At 43.3% G+C, this 22,713-nt stretch overlaps 1 protein-coding gene across 4 annotated transcripts in view; it reads right to left on the bottom strand.

Annotated features, from left to right (window-relative positions):
* Sgcd (sarcoglycan delta) overlaps positions 1-22,713 on the bottom strand; it is a 544,863-nt gene that overhangs the window by 123,110 nt on the left and 399,040 nt on the right. The gene's annotated exons all lie outside the window — the stretch shown is intronic.

Below are 22,713 nucleotides of genomic sequence, written 5' to 3'. Positions count from 1 at the left end.
TATGATTTTTCTTCTCATAGCCTTACAAGGTTCATGTTTTTCTCCTGGCTGAAATAGACTGGGCTGTTTCCTATGAAACTGTACATGCCTTTCGCTATTACCTGATCATGTCTCTATCATCCCCTTTTCTCCATTTCAGGCAGGTTATCATTACATACTCACTATCTGTGCAGGCACCCCTTCATCTCTGCAGTGGAACAGTTCTAAGCATGTGCCACCATGCTTGGCTCCATGAACCTTTGTTGATGCTACTGCCAGATCTGCACTATAGGGGCTGGATGGACTGGTGTTACAGTGGTTTTAATGGAGTTTGTCCTCTTTGAAGAGAAACCATCACTCATTAGGCAGTTGGGTGGATGAAAAGCTTGGGAATATGTGGGACATCCTCCATATTACTTTTGTTCTCTAAGCCCAATCCACGGTGACTATAATAGTCTTGAATTTCTAGTCTGTTTGCTTCTGCTGCCGCAGACAGTCACCAAATCCCTTTTTATTACCAACCAGGTAAAGAATCTAGCTTTAGAGAAATACAGAACAGTAAATTAAAAATGAAAAAAGAAAACGGAAGTTTCACTTGTGTCATTCATCAATGTGGAATCTGCCAGACTCAGCAACAGACACAGCTCAGAGAAAGGCCTTTGACATGTCACATGTGCATATGGGTAGGGTCAGAGAATGAGGAAGGCTCAGATTAATGCCTGCGTGTTCAACACCCTTCATCTCCATTTGAGCAATCATTTGCTTTGGAAAAAAAGGATGAAAGCTAATTAATTGCAGGTCTTCCTTTCCTCTCACCCCAAATACACAAGAATATGAGCTTCCAGCCAATCAGCATGTCTGATTATCTAGCAAGAGTGAATGGTCTAAGCAGGCTAACCAGTGATCCAGGCAGGCTAACCAGTGTTTTCTGCTTTTACATGGTACTGTGGACAAAGGAGTTTCTACTTCTCCCTTGGAGGTGATGTGATGTCTGCTAAGCTGCTGTTTGAAAGGAACCAGTGCAGAGGTAGCGTTAAGATCATCACAACTGACCATACTTAGACTCCTCAGTTCTATAAGCTAGCATGCTTCCATTAGCCACACCCCCCAACCCCACCGATTTTGCTGTCTGTCAGTTCCACTTAGATATTTCAAGAAGAGTTTTCATCCATGACAGAAGAATCTGTGACTTGATTGTCTTTCCCTGACACCCCCACTAAAATTGGAAGATTGTTTCTGGAGACCTTAAAAAGTTACTTTACTACATTTTTAATTTTATTTATTTTATGTGCATGGATGTTTTGTCTGCATGGATGTTTGTATGCTGCATGTATCCAGTGCCCAAGGAGACCAAAGTGGGTGTCGCCAGAAGAGGGCATAAGAGGCCCCTGAGACTGAAGTTACAGACAGTTCTGAACCACCATGCCTGGGTTGAAAATCAAGCCTGGGTCCTCTGGGAGAGTAGTCAGTGTTTTTAACTATGGAGCTACCCTGTCAGTCTTTATTCTTATTATTTTTTGGAGAATTTTTTTTGACATACCACAGACTGGTCTCTAATTCTCTCTCTAGCCAAGGATGATCTTTAGTCTTTGATCCTTCTATTTTTACCTCCTGGAATGCTAGCCTTATAGGCACATACCATCATGGCTGGTTTGTGTGGTGCTAGAAGTCAAACCCAATGTCTCACGAATTCTAGGCAAGAAGCGTGCCAACTGAGCCAAATCCCTAGGCCCTATCAAAGTTTCAGCTGAGAGTAGTCCTGACTTCTACAGGGCTTCATGCCGAATATCTGCTTAATGGGAAATGGGAAATCATGGCCACTATCAGCTACCATCAAGTGCCATTAAACCAGGCATACTGAAAGGTGTTGTTCCAGTCTGAACTGGTATAAGACCCTTGGGAGGGCTGACCGCAGCTCACTTTCTCCACCAGTCCAGGAACACATGCATCTTGTGAGCATCTTAGATTTCCCCCACTTTCTCCTTATAAATAGCACCAATATCACGGGGTAGAGAGAAAATGGGGAAAATAAAACAAAAATAAAAGTGTCAGTGAAGACTGAATTATTCAGTGCCAATGCGCATGCTTTTAGATGCTGAACTGATTACCTCTTAAACCAGAACTAAAAAAGCAAGTATCAAAACTCTATCTGCAGAGTATGTTTTTTTAACTCGATTTAGGTTTTGGCTAAGCATATTGTGTGTCGCTCTGTCAGCTGGAGTGACAGTTAATCAATACTAATCTGATGCAGTTGATTCTTCCCTTTCCCTAAACAGGATTAAGGTATACTATCCACGAATATATTTCATCGCAGGCTGTAAATCTATGTGCGTTAACATAAATGCATTTAGTGTCTCTTTTAAATGGAATACACTGTGTATATACAAGGAAATAAGGATGGATTACCAATTGGTCCTGAAAAATGCCTTGCTGATCCATTTCTGAAAATGATTCAGCTTCCATGACAAGACTGAATAGAGAAGATGCTGCTGATTATTTTATACTGAGATGTATATTCTAATCTCATGGGGCCTTATTAAATTAACACACACAGTACTGGGAGCCATATTGTCCTTCTTCAGGTGGGGCTGAAGATTGGCTCATTTGTTTATCACCTGGTTTATTAATTACTTTGGTCAGTGCTTATTTGGTGGTTGCTATGGGTCCCAGGGATATAATGAGTGAAGAAATATCAATAACATTTATAGGCCCCACAGTGTTCACTATAACTTCAAAGTATACCTGCTATTAAACCTTCCTACCTAGTCTGTTTCCAGTGCTGCATCCAGACTGAAGCTGGCCTACAACATCCAACTTATTGTCCTTTTTCTGTGCCCCAAACACCATCAGAAACTATTTGTGCCCTTATGATCTAAACTTTGACCCAGTTTTCTGTACTATTTGACTCAGTGAACAGAGAAACAATTTCTGAGGAATCATTTTGATCAACATTCCTCTGGCATTTATTGCTCAAGTCTGTAAATGTCAGTGTGATTGGGCAGTTAGAATTTAAATATTACTTTGCTTGAGGGTCCCAGGCTTTCATTTAGCTGTCAATTTATAGGAAACACATAAGATTTAAAAAAGAACAATGATTGGCAGTGTGCATATGCTAGGTGATTTGCCTGGCATTGCCTTCATCACTTTTATCGGCATGAAGATGAGGAAAGTGAAGTTTGGAGATAGATCATTCTCATAATGATGAAATCGTTGCCTCGGCTGAGTATACTGGGGACTGACCTTTACAGGAAATGTCTCATTTCATTTCCATGGTGACTACCCAGGCATTCAGGACTGGTGTTCTCATCACATTTGTAAGGTTTAGAATCATTTCAACTAACTTAGAATTTCCCTTCTGGTAGGTATGAACACCATGCCCTCTATATCAAAACCTGGCTGAGTTCAGCAAGCTACTCTGATAGGACACGCACTTGAAGCCCCTCTTGTGATTCAGAGGAACACTAATCTTCCTCTTCCCCACTGAGGCAGATGTGATGTCTACATGCCGCTCTCTCATTGATTAGAAAACTTTACAATGTTTTAGCATTTTGAGACTTTTTTTGGTGATTTTGTGAACAGAATGGTAACAGAAGAAGAGAAGTTAAACCCACCACAATGATGGCATCTGCTCCACTGAGATAAAGCTTTACACAAACAAGGATACCCCATTCCAATTATTTCTCCTCTATTTCCTGTTTTAAAATCAAATCGAAACCTATATTTTGACTGACAATAAATATTAGAGCTCCGATATAGTAAAATCATATTCAGTCAATGAGAGGTTATCAATATATTATTAAGACGTGGCCAGAAATGATACTTTTTTATAATAAATCATCGATGTGCTTCAGACTCTATATTGTTAAGTGACTCAATTTTTCTGCACTTTTGCTACTTTATTTTTATAGGTTATAAGTTATATGCAGTCTTCCCATAGTCCAAGTTTTGTTTTTAGACCTTACCAGGGAGTTACACAGCCTTGATACACAGTAGTAGATTACTAGGTCCAAGTCTCTTAGCTTATATTCCATGTATTTTTTAAGTATATGAAGTCTCAATGGCTAATATAGTCTAACATTGACCACATTCAAAATATACATGTGATTCTAACCCTCCCTTCTTTTCTGAGATTAGCTCCTGAACTTGAAATATCAGCTCTACCTACTGCCCAACCGATGGCTCAGGTTTATCAAGCAAGAAGAAACTGTAAGCTACTACAGCTACCTAGTGGCAGATGGCACCACCTAGGAAACTCTCCTGGATCTCTTACAGACTCTTAATCTTTACAACGTGTTGATTACGTATGTAGGCTTCCTAAAAGTCAGAAGACTAAGCTAAGTATGATTAAAGGTGAAAAGAAAAACTTCCACCTAAGTCTGTTCCGTTGTCTGTGTGTCTCTTTATAGAAGTTCTCTAAAATTTCCATCCCAAGGCCTAATTCTCGGGACAGCAGATACCAACAAATCAATCAGTGTGGGCTCATTTCTTCTGAACCTGGTTCCTCTGGCAATGCGAGAACCGTCTATGATTTCCATGACAAATGGGACGAGCTCAAAGAGAAGCTCACTAAACAGATGGAGTTGACAGTCCCCTTAATCCATCAGCGCAAAGGAGTTTTAGAGACCCAGGGACCCCACTGAAATCACTCTCCCACAGTGCCATTGATCATAACTTGAGGACTCATTTCGGGCTCGGGCCAAATCAGCCTGAGGGGGAGAAGAGGAAATGGCACCAATTTTAGCGCAGCTCTGCATCTTAAGCAGATGAAGCTGTGAGCTTGCATCTGTGTTGCCATGGGAAGCTCGGGCTTGTTTCTGACACTGAACACAGGACATTGCTTCCACCATTTCATTTTATGATTTCGTCTTATTTCATTTTTGCCATGTTGGATCTCTGGGTATGTGCATTCTAGACAAGCACACACATTAAATCACATCTCCACTTCTTGCCACTATAAAGAAGTCTTCAGATTTACTCCAATGCAAGTGATATTTGTACTTGCAAAAACAACTCGCTTTCATGGAACAACCTGAGAGACACAGAAGAAATAAGCCCTGTAATTAACAAATGAATGTTAAATGTATAAACAACTGGTACTATATATTAGGTGCAAAGCAGATTTCTATATTATTGCAATTCCCACCAGGTCTATTGCAACTCTAATATTTCATAAGTGATGACTGAATACAATAGGGGTCATTTTTATGCTGTATCAAAAGAGAGTGGACCTTCCTATTTCTGCCAATTAGACGTAGACCTGTATAGTCCAGGCTTCTATCCTCCTTATATCACAGACAGAAGTAGTTTAAGAAATTATCCCTGCCTCCAGGGGGAGGCAGAGCGTCAAACCACTATTCTTAACTCCGTTTTATTCTCTGCTCAAAAGAACCCTCATCTGCAGTTCCTTCTTCCTGGTAATACTTACTGAGTCCTGGGAAAAAGAGAAAGTGGGGTCATACTTACAATGGCTCATTATAGTTGTTCACCTGCTGTGTATATGGTTGGGCACTAGGCACAGAAGAGAGGACGAGAATCTCATTTGAAGTTAGACGAATCAGCATGAATCTCTAAGTGGGTAGAGGGCACAGAGCTAACGATAGCCAACTCCATTTCTGGTAGGACTTCATCAGTGATCTGGGTACCTTCCCTTTGACTTAATGTTTCTCTACTGTAGCTCAATTAAGAGCAAAGGCTTATAAATAAGCTAATTCTTTGAGTTTTGGGTTGTCCTCTACCAACTAGTTACTAGTGGCATTCTCTAAACTAAATTATAGTCAAAGATGTCTCTAGACCCTGCCAAGTCTCTAGAGACTTCTGGGCAAAAGTGTCACCTGCTTATCCCTTATGCTTCTGTTGAGAATCATTGCTTAGTCTCAGGGTGTTGAAATATTCCTCACACTCCTGTCTTCAGCAAGCTTTCTCGTATTGTCTGTTCTATGACATTAAACATGAAATAATGTTGGTATATGTCAGAATTTAGAATCAGGTCTTGTTCTTATTATCTCCTCATGACATCTCTGGCTCATAATAGTGATGGTCACATTAGGATGGAGTGCATATCTCAGTTAGAGAGAGTGGAGTCCAGGAATCCATGGACAGAATTCAGCATGTCAGAGAGCGCTGGAAGGCTCGGGTCTACACCCTTCTCCTCATTCATTTCCAAAGGAAATCAAGCAACTCCTTTGATGAGAACAGAGATAAATGGCTCACAGTTTTAATCTCCAGGCCTCTGTCACCAACAGAAAGAGCAGCTTCTGGCACAGTCAGGTTGCAGCATGCAGGCAAATCTCCCTCACTCCGTCTCATGACTCATTTCCTATTCCTCGATCATTCAGGTGACAGGACTACATTTTCACTTGGGTGATAGCCCACTGCCACTGGCCTAGGTGAGGACCACATTTTCAAGCTGCTCTTCAATTACGGGGTCCTGTCACAAGGGCACAAGTGTTTTCTGATGTCATTCCTGTACAGGAGCAGAAGCTTCTGGCTTCATCTAACTTTACCCAGGGACGTCTTTTAGGAGCAAGTATGAATCTCAACTTTGTAGTTTCCCCTTCCTGATATTTCCGAGGTTCTCATTCCCAGAGCCATCTGCACACAAGTCTCTCTGATCCATCGTTCAGATCCCCTGTGCCCACCTAGGTTCCCAGTGCCAGGCAGAAACTGCCTTTTAAAGCTAAGACATCGATTCCTTATTTACACCGCTAGAAAACTTGGTCACAGTATATGAGGAGTAATACATTTTCAGAGTCTCGGCAGGGGCTGGTTGGGTGGTAGGGAATGTCAGGCCAGAGGAGCTTGCCCAGGGTCTCAGGCAAGGACACTCTTACTAAATGTATGGCTGTACCACGAGTGTTTGAATGCTCCCCAATAACCAGTCAGCTAGACAGATAGGAAGTCAAGAGGGAAAGTCATTTTCGCTGGGAGCTGAGACACATTTAATAGCCAAAGAAGAAAAGCACATTACCTTCCTTCATAGCTCATAGGCGCCCTACATATTGATTTCATATTGGCTTTCCCCTTTGTTTGGTCAAATGCAATCTCTTCCACAAGCTCATGATACAATACAAGTGTTTTAAATGTGCGGTGACCTCCCCCCATCAGCTCCTATCAAGCGATGTAATGGGAAGAATGAAGCCCTGCACCCGGCACTCATTGGCTATGTGCAAAGTTCTCGGCAAATGGATATTTCTGCCCTTTTTCAGATGCTCAGCCTGCTCCCTTGGGAATGACATTTAAAAATGACAACCTGGGCTCTTCAAACCCTGCGGAGCAGGCTGCGTTGCTTTCTTTTAGAAATATCTTTTAATATTCAGCCACTGAACAGACATGTTAAGCATGTGTTTGTTTCTTGATGGGAGCATCTGTCCCACCCGTTACTGGCTAACCATCCTCAGCATGTCCCACGAAACACACATTGGTCCCTTCCATTTCCAAGTTTGAAGGTCTTTGGCATCTACTCCTTTGTTTTTGTGAGCCTTCCTTCTATGACTTAGCCACATCTCTAGCCTTTCTACTGTGTTTTAAAACATGAAGTCTATACAGTTTATTACACAAAAATCATTCACTGTGCTACTTCAGATTTCCAATAGACTCATGCATATAAGCACACACAATATTCAACTATAATGCACATGGATATCTAAAATACACAATGTGCATGCACATAATAATTCATAAATTTCATATATTTATAATACATATACTTCATATATTCAATAAATGCACTTACCATAAATACATACAAAGTATATAATATAGACATGTATACATGGTGGCTAGGCTCAAAATACATATCACCTCAAAATATAGCACCTTGATGTTTGAAAAGACAGAAGAAGAAGCAGGGACATAATTTTGACCTTTTCTCAGTTTTCTCCCTGGAAATAAGATGTAAAACCTAGGATGTTCACTCTCTGGCCTCTCAGGTGACAGGTGTCCCATCCTACACCCAGAGGAAAAGAATAAAGATATACGGAGGCCAAAAAAAATCTGAGTAAGGAAGCTTTACAGGGATTATGGAGGTAGCACTCTTAGTAAAGTGTCTGCCATGTAAGTTTGAGGACCTAAGCATGGATCTCTGGCATTTACACAAAATATAAATGAACAAACAAATGAGAAAAAAAGAAAGAAAGGAATAAAAAAGGAAGGAAGCAAGCAAGCATGTAAGCAAGTAAGGAAGCAAGCTGACATGGCCAGGCATCTGCAAACCTAGTCTTAAGTAGGGAGGTACCTAACTCTGGCCCCTATATGCATGTGCATGCTTGTACACATGAGCATCCATACACATACAGCACACATACACATATATATACCCACACAGAAACACTCACATATAGTATAGGAACACATACACACAAACACATATAGTATAGGAACATACACAAACACACGCCTAGGCCTAAGACACCCTTATTTTTTCCCGTCATCCTACATGGTTGTCCACTCATCATCATATTCAAGCACAGAACTGCCCAGCTCCCCATTACAGGTATTCGTTTCTGAAAGCTCCCATGTCAATTAATTATATCATGAATAGATTTGTTATTCTTCTATTCTGCTAATTTGTCTTTACTGTGAGGGTGAAACTTGTTTTATTCCTGCCTCTATGTGAACAACAAAGGCTTCCCCCCCCCTAAAAACAAAACACTGACTTACACAGTCTCAGTAGGCAAATTGTGGGATACATGAAATTACAGATCAGTAAACATGTTACGGAAGTGAACATTCTAGATCTAACTACTTGGATTTGGATCTCAATTCTGCAACTTAACCTGCCATCGAACCTTGGGGACTGTGACAATTGGCCAGTTTCCTCATATATAATTGGTATGAGAACAAACTCCATCTCTGAGTGATGGTGATGCACAGGAAGAGACTTCTCAGCACCTGGTAAGGAGCAAGCACTTCATCCTGTTCACTATAATAAGCATGACTCATATCTTCCACCTAGACACCCTGCTCCCTGTGTCTATTCTGTGTGGGACCTCTTAAACCTTTTCTTAAAGGTTTAGATTTACCAGGATTTTGTATCATCTGTATAATATGCCTTTAATGGCTACTCTAAGCCTTGGACTGACCAACTCTAAGTCTCCAGTCTCAATAGCAACACCTTTCCCTTTGGGAAGACTTTCCTTATTTGCAGAATGAAATTGGTCTCCTATATTCATGTTTCTGAGGTATCTTGCAGTTTGCCATTGCGATGAGGCACACAGTTCTTGAATCCAAGGTTTGAAATATCTGTCCTTCAGGCTTGGCTGGATGTTCCAGAGAGGCAGGAATCCAGGGTGTCTCGTTGGTCAGCACAGCAGTTGACCATAGTACGCCATTAATTAACATGTGTTGAATGAGACTGAATATCTTGCAAGGAGAGATTCCTGCAGTACAGATTAAATAGTGACAAGAGGCTTCCTAGTCATTCCCTTCTTGAGGCTCCAAACACTGAAAGTGAACGTTACTGATCATTAGAAAAGCCTGAGTCTAAATATGCTTCTCTTTCTTCTTTGATGTACAGAATTAAGCCAATCCCAAGGATTCTCATTCCCATTCCGGTCAGAGCTGTGTAGAACACAGTCAAGAAGGAAAGTCCCCAGGAGACTCGAATACGTCTTCAAGGCATCTTCATAACTCACGTTTTGTGGAGAGTTACCAATTCCTGCTTGCTAGATACTGATAATGGCAGGTTCTGCCCCTAAGAAGAGTCTCAGTTACCCTTCTGTTAGGAAGAGCACTGTGCTCAGAGCCTGCAGGTCCTGTAGCCTAGGTGCTGTCACTCATTCAGTGCCTTCTGATCAGACAAACCCTTCCCCTCCCACTTACACTCGCCCTCAGTCCTCTCTAGGAAACCTCAGACTAGCACTCCAGATGTGGTCTTCTGCCCAGCTCTGGAACATAGCCCTTAATTCCCACTGCACAGGCAGGAATCATATATTTACTTATGTGTATATGTGTGTGAGGGTGGTATGTTCACATGAGTACATGTTCCCATGGAGGCCAGGAGAGGGTGTTAGCTACCCTAGAGCAGGAGTTACAGCAGTTGTGAGCCACTTGGTTTGGAACAGAACTTGGATCCTCTGCAGGATCAGTGTGTGCACTCTGAACCAGGGAGCTGTATCTCTAGCCTTTCGTCTTAAACTTTAAGTCCAAAGAACATTTTTAGTGCTGTCAACAATTTGACTGTGTGTTCTTGTCACACCTATGTCACTGTTCCCTATTTGAGATCATTTAAAGAGGAACACTGGCTTTTTGTCCTTCTATTTATGCAACTGGACTTGGTTTCCTGACCATGTTAGTTACTTCTCGTACTGCCATGATCAAATACCTGACCGAAGCAACTTAAAGAGAGAAGATCTATTTTGGGACACTCTGAGAGGAGATCCGGTCCATCATGGCAGGGATGTCGTGGCCGCAGGACAGCTCATGTCTATTGGCACAGGAAAAGGGGGCCAGGAAGCAAAGAAAGAGTTGGAACCAGAATTAGGAGACAGGCTTGAAGGCCTGTGGTTCAGTGACCCACTTTCTTTAGCTAGGTCTCACCTACTGATGGTTCTATAACCTCTCAAAGAAGCTGATGGGGAGTTCAGTGTTCAAAACTACGAGTCCGTGGCAGACATTTTGCCTCTAAATCATGGCAGTAACTACTGTTAAAATGGTATGGGGTAGGATTTTGAAGAGGGAACAGTGACAAATGTCATTTGTATTTGGGACATAAACTGGACTCTGTACTGTGCTATGTTCTTTGTGAGTATTATGTAAGTGTTTTTATTACTCCCACTTTATAAATGGGGGATCTGAATCTTTCAGAGACTTAGAAGTTTATCTGATGTTGTACCATTGACACTAGAAATGGACTCCAGTTAGCCTGTGCCCAAACATTGTGAACACATAGCCATCCTGCCCTTCTGTATGGTGTTCTCAAGGAGAAAATCCCATGAATTCACCTCTACTTCCAGCCCTGAAGATGTCTTGATATTTTCTCTGGGCTCCCTCCCCATTTCCACACTTGCCACCTTCCACTCTACTCCGAGAGAAAGTAGGGTATGATTGGGATCAGGATAAGAGGCGAGGGTGTGGCAGAACTCTAGGCCAGGGTAAGTAGAGCAAGGAAGGCAGAGCTAAAATGGCTCTTGTCCACACTACTTTCTCCCAATCAAAGAAGCAATTTTAAGTCCTTCCAATAAAGAAAAATCAAATTCTTTCCCTGTCCGTGCACTTAGAGATCTCTGCTTACACTGCCACCTCATTAAATCTCTAGTGTCAGTGTACAAGCCTAATGTCCCTTTGGGCTTCTGCTGGAAAGGAAGAATGAACAAATGCCACACATGTGACCTTTGGTGGCATAAGCATGCTCTGTAATAGTCAGTGTAATTAATGATGAAGGAGACACTCTGCTTGGACTGTATGGGATGCTTTCTGCCCTGGAGGGCAGCCTGGCAGAGTCTCTCTCCTCATTTGAATATACTCAAATGAATAACTGGCAAGAGAGAGAGCGCAGACAGTACAACTGCCCAACAGATGCTTGAAAGCACATCGACTGTTGCTTCAACGGAGAATTCACATCTTGTCACTTCAAAACAACAAACCAGACAAATAAAAAAAACAAACCCCAAATATCCCCTTTCCTCAGTAAGCACTGTAATTGGTTGTCTTTAAAACAGCCAGTGGTGAGCCTCATCAAACTCTTTAATCAAACTTGAAACCAGACACACATGCTCCCCTCCCCCTACTCCACCCTCCCCTGTCTGCAGACACCACAGAGGAGACAAAGACTGAGCTCTGGGAAGGTCTGGTAAGGCAACAACGCTGCTGGGACAGCTGGGGACATTTACGCAGAACCATGAATCGATCACTCTCCTATTAAATCACAGCTCTCTGTTGCCAAAAGAAAAATTATGAAGGGCTCAGCAAACTCCTTTGCCTCATGCATCTGGAATTAGCGCAAGTTTGAGGGAGGAACAGCTAAGACCCTGCAACACAGGAGGCCTGTACACTGGGACTTCGGTATGCACGAAACGAACAAGGCTACAGCCTCGACTTCTAGGCTAGCTCTTTAAAATACTTTCGTTTGAGAGTTAGTCTCCCGACAGCATTTGTAATGAAACCCCATTTTTATTTCTCTATTGTTGAATTGTAGCTTTTCTCATTAACCATATCTGGTTTATTAGGTCGGGGCTGTTCATCTGAAACTCTTCCGTGTTTGCCTTTCCTGCTGCATTATTTATGGGAGATGTGGTTTTTTTGTGATCCCATACATTATTCGTGCCTCCCTGTAAATAATAAACCAACTTTGGGATGAGGTACCACTGAAGCACCAGAGAAGCAATGCTTCTGTTTAAATAGTCCATTCCCCCGCAGCATATCTCTGCTAACGATAACAGCGAGCAGTAGGAAGGTTCTGGAGAGTTTCCAGCTCTTTTGGCTTGTTATCTGAATGTTATTACTCTTTGGTTGGTAGGCTCCCATGTCCTAAGGATCAATGTCGGAATTGTTTAATTCATAGAAGCTTATGCAAAGAACCAGGGTCCATTCTGCAGCAAACTCCTTTACTGCTCTAGTGCTTCCCTATCATTCTCTGATGTAATGGAGACAAAGTAGGAGCAGAGGGACTTGGGTTGTTAAAGGAGAAGCTGTCCACAATGAGCGATGTGAAGAATGTGGTCAGCGATACATGGTTGTCAGTATAGCAGAAGCCGCATGTGTTATGCTAAAGACTATGAGTCCCTTCATTCTGCCATGTGAGAAGGCAGAGTGGAGTAAGAAAATCCAGAACCATAGCACAGTCCCCAGACACCTAAAATGCAACAGGGGGACATCTAACACCTTAGCAACTAGTCTTGAAGCCTCCTTTAGAGCAATGTCCAGAAGGCTGGGGACTGCCTGGGAAGGCCAAATTTGACAAGCATCTATAGGATACTGCTAGGGACCTGCTTGCAAACCAACTCCTCCTTGCCTGTCTGTTCAAGCCAGGCAGCCCTCCCTCTGACCTCTCTGCTCACTTGGCATCTCTCTTGGGCTTAGTGCCAGGCATTTCCCTCTGAACAGTGGACTTCTCCAAGGCAGAGTTCAAGCGCTAAGCCTCAGGATGTAGGAAGCTGGACATTATCCACCTCTGATCTTCAAATGTCTGCTGATGACCTGGAATCTGCATGACTCAGAGGGCTCACAGCACCAGACACCTTTGCAACTCCCCCCTCTTACCCACTAGAACGTTTGTTTATTCATCAGCTTTCCGTAATTTTGTCCCCAAACGTTCTTTCCCAAGTATCCTCTTTTCTTTCTTTCCAGTTTAACCATTACAAATCCTTGGGGAAGTTATTGCAGTAATTGTTGTCTAACTTGGGGACACAGTCTCCCTTCCTTTCATGTTAATGTCACATTAACTGTAGGGCACTCTGATGTTCAAGATCTTGTGATCCACTCATGGAAGCATTACTGAGTACTCACTGCGTGCAAGGTACTTTTCTAGACTCTGATTAACGGAACACCCAGGGAGTATCAAGTTCACATGCTAATGAGAAGGAACAGGGGGCAAGAACATCAATATATACCCATCTCTCTAAAAGTGGCCTAAAGAGGAACAAAAACATCACAAAGTAACAGACAGAGAAGCAACAACATGTTCATAAAATAACAAGACAGCGAATATTGGAAGTCCTGAACATGGTATTGTCTCTGTTAGCCTACTAAGGCTGCCACTGTGGCCCGAACCGCCTACAGATAATACTTAAAGTTGATTCTAATAACATCATTTTAAGCTAGGCAGTCACTCAGTAATATAAATATTTATAATAGTTTCTAAAGAGGGCAGGAGAGAATTCTCTGATAAGAGAAATGGATCTTTGAGCTAGTCTGTCCCTGTACAGCAGTTACAACTTGCCTTATTTGGACACTCAATTATTGTAACAAATATTTGCTGTTTTCCTTTTCCTAGCACTGCTCCTGACAATGAGACACCATTTTCCTTGGAGAACTATCCTGTCCATTTCTCTTGCAGTCTCCCTAACCCTAGCTGTAGCCATGCCCTTCTCTCCTAGGCCATCTCATCTGCCTAGTCTTGGGGACTGGCTGAGGGAGAGCTAAGGACTCAGGGGCATCGCATTAAGACTTCAGTTAGGGAGATAAGCGCTCCCTCTGCTCACCTTCAGAGCTGAAGACAGAAGAGAAGCCTGGAAAAAGCCCTCGGACAAAGAAAGAGAAACAGAGATGCTAGGTTTTGGCCTCCTTCTATGAGCTGCTGAGTGTAGCTTACAGCGAACTTCCCTAGGACTTCCCAGTTGAGGAGGCAGTAGTTTTCCTAGTCTGTCTACATTTGTCTTTCTGTCTCTGTTTTTTCTTCTGCCTGTCTGTTTCTGTCTGTCTCTGTCTCTGTCTCTCTCTCTCTCTCTTTGTGTGTGTGTGTGTGTGTGTGTGTGCAATCATGTGTTCCTACATTGGCAAGGTGTATGTATTGGTGTGGAGGCTAATGGAGGACACCAGGTGTTCTTATATTACTCAATAATATTTTTTGTTTGTTTGTTTGAGACAGGGCCTCTCTCTGAGCCAGAAGCTCATTGCTTTTCAGTTAGCTTGTCCAATGATCTACTGTCTCTGCCCCCATCAGTACTGGGATTAAAACCATCATAACAATACTCAGTTTTGGGGGCTGGAGAGATGGCTCAGTGGTTAAAAGCATTGCCTGCTCTTCCAAAGGTCCTGAGTTCAAATCCCAGCAACCACATGGTGGCTCACAACCATCTGTAATGGTTGCAGACGTACACACAGACAGAATATTGTATACATAATAAATAAATAAATGTTTAAAAAAAAAACAATACTCAGTTTTTTACATTGGCACTGGGGATCCAAACTCAGGACCTCAAGTGCTCTTACCCACAAAGCCATCTCCTTAGTTTAAAGTGCTCTCTCTCACTCCGAATTGGGCATCTAGCACTGACAATGAAGTAAGTTCTGAGTGATGAACTTTGGTGGCATCATTCAACTCATGTAAGCCCTCTTATGTCTTTCCCCAGAAACTTAGACATAAGACCTGCTCCAAAGGGTTCTATTTAACAACATAAGATTTCTAACCTCTCTTCTACCTGAGATGGAGTTTAATGGTACCTTATCCTATCCACAGACAGTGTCTTGTCTACTGGAATAGATTGAAAATGGCCTAGGAGAGTAGGGAAAATTGTCTCCATGGCATCAGCAGCAGAGTTGGTGATACACACACACACACACACACACACACACACTATGATGGAAACACACTCTTTGAATGAACCCTACGAATATCATTCCAGTCTTTTCACTGTGACTACTCATTTTAAAGTTGCAGTAGTTGCATGGACTGACTTTGTGGGAGCCTGGTTTGTTTGGATGCTCACCTTTATAGACCTGGATGGAGGGGGGAGGACCTTGGACTTCCCACGGGGCAGGGAACTCTGACTGCTCTTAGGACTAGAGAGGGAGGGGGAGGTGAGAGGGGGAGGGAAAAGGGAGGTGGGGAGGAGGTGAAAATTTTTTAATAAATAAATAAATAAATTTTTAAAAAAAGAAAAAAAATAAAGTTGCAGTAGTTTCACAAAAAGCCAAACACAAATGGGTACAAAGTACCAGCTGAGCAGTCCTAAAAGTGTTAAACTTTAAATCATATTTAAATTTCTATAATTTTTATGCTAATTCAAATGGCTTTAGATTTAATTAAAATTTTTTTTCAATTGATAGTAATGTAACTCAGATAATTAGTATCAAATGGCATCTAGAGGACATGTTTAAAAAACTAATCTAGAGTATAAATAGACCTAATTGACAATTACAATAGTACTTTATAATTATGCTCTGTTTATAAATGCTATAATGCCCAATTCATTGTTCGATTAAATTGCTCTTTAATGAAAACTAAAGGCACGTTCTCCCTGGTGTTGCCATGAAGATTTGTATTAAGTGCCCTGGCTTTTATGTTGTCTATTTTCTTGCTGCTTTGGCTAGGCCATTCCTGTCCACTGTTTGATAAATATACTCTACAGTGAAAGATAAGCTTCATTATGTCTTGGCTTACATATTTATTTTATACTTCTCTGGTAGATGAATAGACGGATCTCACCACAAACTGAATATCTTTTGTCCCTGTTATAAAGAGAGAATCTTGTACTCCAGAGAACCCAAAGATGGCCAAAGGTTTCATGTTCCTGAGTAGAATGAACCTGGCATCTGAATGAAAGCATGGCCTTGAAGACTGGACTGGAAACCTGACTAGGAAAATCATGGCTGCTGCCTTTGGAGGGGCAGGGAACTCAGCAGGGGAGGCTTTGATTTCATTGCAGTGAGTGAAGCAAAGGGATATTAGAGATCTCCAGAAGACCCAGAAGAGTCTACACTCCTGGAAATGTGGAACAGGAAGTCAGAGGACACTTTAGGCAAACAGAGACAAGGGGTATGTGAGGAGCAGAGGAAGCCTTGAGTGAACATGTAAAGAACGCATGACATTCTAAGTGGTTTTGAGAGCATGACATTTTGTATATTGTTGACGTGGGCACAGTCATGTCAAAGAGTAATACCTCACAGCCATGGGGAACTAGCAAGGCCTCCCTCAGGTCAGGCTCAGAATGGTTAAGCCTTCCTCTAGTTCAAGTCCAGTGCTGATGATTGGCCAGTGTGTACAAAAACTGGAACGCGTGGTTTTCTCCTCCCAGATTTGCTTACAGAGGCCTTCGAAGGCTAGCCAGCCCTCTGTGCTGTCCGTCATAAACACGCTGGGGTTCTTAGCTGACGCAGTAGTTGGTGTCACTCAGTTAAAATGTGCAGAGTTCACCTGATCCCAGTCTTTCTGTCCATGGGTCTTTGTTTCTGACCCTCACTGCCCTCGTCCGGTTTCCAAACCCAAGCCAAGCAGGCTGTGGCAGGGGTCGATGTCCAGTGAAGTGACAGACACAAATATTGCCCAGTAAGTAGGACTTTTATAGGTGTAGGATTTCACATGCAAATGTGAAAAGATAAAACCGGAGGACTGGATCTCAGGGAAGCCCACAGATGTTAGCAGCGAAGCCAACTGGCTTACCAGGTGAAAGCCAAGGTCACCCAGGAAGGAGAGGAACAGAAAGCAGAGGGGGCAGCCAAAGGATAGGGAGAGCGGCGTGTCCCTAGAGGTGATACAGAGAGTGACACTGAGAAGCTAGGGACTCATTTGTGTTCCCTCTTGTGATGCTGACCTACTGGAAGGCTGAGACCCCTGTGATGCAGATCACAGACAGGAGCAAACAAGATCTTCACTTGGCCATTAGTGCTCTGTGGAATCGTGGCAGGATTTCAGATGTCCACATCTCCTTTTGCTTATATGTAGAGAAAGAGGACAAGCGTGAATGATCCTTGTGAGGTGGATGTAAAGACCGAATTTATTTAGTCATGATAAGCAATGATAACATACCCCAGCCCTTCTCACTGAGTAAACAGTCCTGGTTCAACATTCATTAGTTGTATTCAGATGGCAGCTTTGCTGGGTGTCAGTGGTTGACTTTGTCTGATCGAAAAGCTACCAGCAGAGCCCCAGGGAAGGGATTTCCAGGTAATCACCTGAGGCTGGTGTTTTGAAAACTTTAGGATGCATCTGCCTCAGTGGGAGGGCCTCTTAAATCAATTCTAATGCTGCAGTGTGGAGAGCTAATCCAGTTTACACCTCTAACAAAGAGACCACAGCTGATGCTCCTTATATAAAGACTATACTGTACAGACTACTGTCATAATGGGTGAGAAGAGAAACCTTACCATAGGAGGGATTCGGTCAGGCAAAGCCTCCAAGACCAGAATTCAACTTTGGAATACATTTGTTACCAAGATCTGCTGCCTTGTGCTGATTTCGTTCTATTGTCAACTTGACACAGCCAAGAGTCCACCAGTCAAAGGGACCCTCAGCCGAAGAGTAGTCTGCATCAGACGGGCCCTGTGGAGATGTCTGCAAGAGACTATCTTGACTGGTGATGGATATGCGAGGGCCGGTATCACTATGCCCTCCCTAGACAGGTGGTTGCGGACTATATAAGAAGCCTAGCAGAGAGTAAGCCAACAGCAGTGTTCTTCCGCAGTTTCTGCTTCAGTTCCTGCCATGATTTCCCTCAATGACGAATGGCGATCAGGAAGTGTAAACCAAATAATCCTTTCCTCCCTGAGTGGCTTTAATAAGAGTGATTTACCATAGCAATAGAAAGCAGACTAGAATACCTGCACACACGTGAAAGTGTGGCACCCCCTAACCTATGAAGGCATGTTCTCTGCACACACACATGAAAGTGTGGCACCCCCTAACCTATGAAGGCATGTTCTCTGCACACACACATGAAAGTGTGGCACCCCCTAACCTATGAAGGCATGTTCTCTGCACACACACATGAAAGTGTGGCACCCCCTAACCTATGAAGGCATGTTCTCTGCACACACACATGAAAGTGTGGCACCCCCTAACCTATGAAGGCATGTTCTCTTCTGGCCTCATTGTGTATATAGTCTACTAGTCCCAGCTTACCTGAGATATGAATACTTCTGTAAGTTCATAACCAATTTCCTTTGTGGACTTGCAAGTATACTATGTTCAAGTTCAGGTCTTGATATGTCTCCTGAAGCCCAAGTAGGCTACTAGAAGCCGCCACCAACTAAATAAGTGCCTACATCCTCAATGCTTGCTTGCATGCTACACATTCTCCACTCACTGCATTCTGTGCTCCCAAGAGTGCTGAAAGCCAGGCATCACAGGGAAGGAGGAATAAGATACCAGATACCTAGGAGGAGGAAGTCACACCCACAGCCAAAACCACAGCTAGGTAAGCACAGAAACAAGTGGGAAAGCACTTATATAAATTCTGTGAGGCCCAGGATCTAACCTCAGCACCACAGAAAAATCAAAAGAGCAAAAATTGGTTCTTGCTTATTTTTCATATTATATTCGTCACCCTCTTCTCTGCACACACATATACACACACTCACATCATTCACAAACACGCACTCACACACACAAATACACACATGCTCACACATACACACACACTCACACACAATGTAGTTCAGGGTCATACAAACACACACACACACACACACACACACTCATACCACTCTCAAACACATACACTCTCACACACACATACACACCTATGCATACACCTACGCACACACATACACACAAATACATACATAGACTCACACACAGTGTAGTTCAGGGTCTCTCTCTCTCACACACACACACATACACACACACACACACACACACACACACACACACACCATGTAGTCCAGGGTGACCTGTAACTTACTATTAATATGTAGCCCAGCAGGCTGGTCTTGAACTTACAATCATCCTGCTTTAGTCTCCCCAAATAAGAGCAAAGATGACAACTGTACACACCACTCTGGCTCCCTACATCTCTTGCAGGTAGAGAGACAGGTAGAAACTAAAGCTTAGTGAGAAAAGTCACCTTGAACAGGGTCACTCAGACCCGAAGAGAATGAGCAGAGATTCAAACCCAGTTGTGATAGCTGCTCCCCTGAACTACCCATCCAAACTCGGGCCTCCCAAGAGCTTGTGTAGTCTCACAAACTTCTCATGAAGCTGAGAATGAGATCGCCTACACATTTCATTCCACACCATATGGCAGCGTCCCAGCAGACAGGAAGCTCATCTCTCCAGCATGCTGGGCCCTTTTCACTGGATGTGAGATTGGTGGGGTGATCATTTCCCAATCTTTAGCACCATTGGATTCATTTTGATGTGTCCTTTCTAATTTTTCCAGAAACAAGAAAATACTCCTAAAGCTAGAGAATGGCAGATCTTATCAGCAGTTCTTCAGATGAAATATCACCGCTACCAAGAACAAGTGATAGCTTTGAAGTAACTGGAGACTATTGTGTGTCCTGTATTTTAGTCTAAGCAACTGTGGGATGCTGAAGTTCAATATGACACCCTTACAAAGGGTGATAAGGTTAAGCCAACATGTCTAGATATCCAACATCATTGTGAATCACTTTATTCTCTTTGCAAAGTAGGGTTATTCATGGTGACATGAATCAAAAAGCATGAATGAACTACTGGGGACAGCCAAATCTATGGCTACAATATTATCATATATAAAATACCACCATTTCATCTTCCTGCCAACTATATCAGAGCTTGTAACATACAATACCATTGAGCAAGAGAAGAGTCTGAGGTTTTGTGTCCCCAAACCCACTCTAACCTACCATTAGTCTGGAAAGGTCATTTCTATATGCAGAGACATATTTGTGACAGACGAGAAGCTCTCTGAACTGACATTCACTCGTGGGGACCACCAAGCTCGGTGTCCACGACTGGGGATTTGAGCTTGGGTCTGACTATAACGCCCCATTTTCTCCAGAAAGTTTCTATACCTTTCCGAGCCTTGGTTTCCTCATCTTAAGGTAGGATTAGCGAGAGAACTCAGCAAAGAACTGTGGTTTAAAGTGGCACACACCGTAACTAAAACAGCAGGCAGGAAAAATTTGCTCTCAGTCCTAGCGAACTCCCTCCACGCACAACTCAGCGTAATTCTGCCACCTGCAAAATCGGGGTGAGAAGATGCTGCTGAAATCACACAGAGAAAAGACAAGTAAGAGATGGAAGAAGCCAGACGTGTTTGTGTGTGACCGCAATCACAGCTCTTACTCTGAGAGGCTGAAGCAGGCCAAGTCAAGTTCAAGGTCACACAGTTCACTAATGCGCAGTTATGTGTGGTACCTGATTAGAGCAGGTAGCCCACAGGCTCTAAAAAAAAGTCATTCACTTAGGAGATATTAAAAAGAGTTCTATGTGGCCAGGCCTTTGGATCCAACTTGGGGACACATTTGCTACCGAGACCTGTCTCAACTGTGTGCCACTTCCTTTTTCATTGTTATTTTGCCCCAGCCTAGAGCCATAGCGGACACAGAATTGAAATAATGAAGCTATTTTGATAATCGTCCAGTGTCTGACATTTCCACTTTCAGCCCTCACCCACATTCCAAAGGGATCTTGGTCTCACTTATCACATATCTTGGAGCTGTGTAACTTTGGAACTTTTTTTTTTTTTTTTTTTACTTTTTTCCATCAATGAAAAAGCAGTGCTTGAAAGCCTATTCTGTAGGGAGCTCCCATTCTACAGATTTGAGCAGGAAGCCCCTGTAAGAGAAGGCAGCTGGATCGCTTTATATGTAAGTCACTGATGAGGGACTGGACTGGCCTACCTGTCTTCCTACCTGTGCACTCTGGGCCCTCACCTCCACTTGGCCCCTTAAGGATGGTCACTTCAATTTTCTGACTGCTGAGCTGATGACATGTTCAGACAAAGGGACAGGAACCTAACTGGTCTACAATGACTGACTAAGGTTGAGTAGTAATGGTGTGTGTGTGTGTGTGTGTGTGTGTGTGTGTGTGTGTGTGTGTGTGTGTAAAAAGTGTCTAAGATAGTCATGACGGAGAAACTCCCAGGGACAACTGACCCACACTTGCAGGAACTCATGGACTTAAACCAACAGCTGGGGATCCTGCATGGAACCCAACCAGGTCCTCTGCATGTGGGCGACAGTTCTGTGAGACCCCTGGCAGTGAGGGCATGATCTATACCTAGCACATGAGCTGACTTTTTGAAGTCCATTCTCTATGGTGGGATGCCTTGCTCAGTCTTGACACAGGAGGGGAGGGGAGGGGATGCTTGGTCCTGCCTCAACTGAATGTGCCAGGCTTTGGTGACTTCCTATGGGAGGCCTTACCCTCTCTGAAGAGTGGGTGGGGGTGGGTGGAGGACAGACAGGGGAAGGGAAAAGAGGGGACAAAGAGGGAACTGAGGTTGGTATGGAAAATGAATAAAAAGAAAAATAACTATGTCCTACATGAATAATACTTCCTTATGTGAGCACACATTGAAACCCAGAGGTAATGGCTGAAACAGGAACCAAAATGAATTCAGGGTGTGAGAAAAGCTCACTGGGGAATTGGGGTTCATGCAGGTTAAACTGTCTCGCTTTAAAAGAACCTAGGAAACTGGCCTTGTTTACACTTCCCCATCCTATATGTTTGCGTCTGTGCTCTTATAACAATATACGAGGGAGTGTGTGGCTTAAAACAACATCCTCCTCCGCCTCTTCCTCCTCCTCCTCCTCTTTCTCCTCCTCCTGCTCTTTCTCCTCCTCCTCCTCCTCCTTTTCCTCCTCCTCCTCCTCTTCCTCCTCCTCCTCCCTTCTCCTCCTCTTTGTCCTCCTCCTCTGCCTCTTCCTCCTCCTCCTCCTCTTCCTCCTCCTCCTCTGCCTCTTCCTCCTCCTCCTCCTCCTCTTCCTCCTCCTCTTCCTCCTCCTCCTCTGCCTCTTCCTCCTCCTTCTCCGCCTCCTCCTCCGCCTCCTCCCCCTCCTCCTCCTCTTCCGCCTCTTCCTCCTCCTCCTCCTCCTCCTCCTCCTCCGTTTCCTCCTCCTCCTCCTCCTCCTCCTCCTCCTCCTTCTTCAGTTTTGGATGTTAGAAATTTAAGATTCAGTATCAGTTGGGATGGTTTCTGAGGCAGGCTAGGTACAGACGGCCAAATTCTTGTATTTTTATAAGTGAGGGAAGGAAAAGAACAAGGGACACACATGAAAAGTGAAGAAGGGAAGAGGGAGAAAGAGGAATGGAGGGGAGGGGAGGAGAATGTAGACTTCCAAATAATCAGTTTCTTCATTTCCTCAAAAGGGACCTCATGTTACTGATAAAAGCTCCCATCAACTTCAGGGATGGATTTCCCGATAACGGTG

The sequence above is a fragment of the Myodes glareolus genome, chromosome 9 (assembly GCF_982192425.1).
Source record: "Myodes glareolus chromosome 9, mMyoGla1.1, whole genome shotgun sequence".
Taxonomy (NCBI): domain Eukaryota; kingdom Metazoa; phylum Chordata; class Mammalia; order Rodentia; family Cricetidae; genus Myodes; species Myodes glareolus.
Note: the sequence above shows the minus strand (reverse complement) of the source record. Positions and strands in the feature narration are given on the sequence as shown.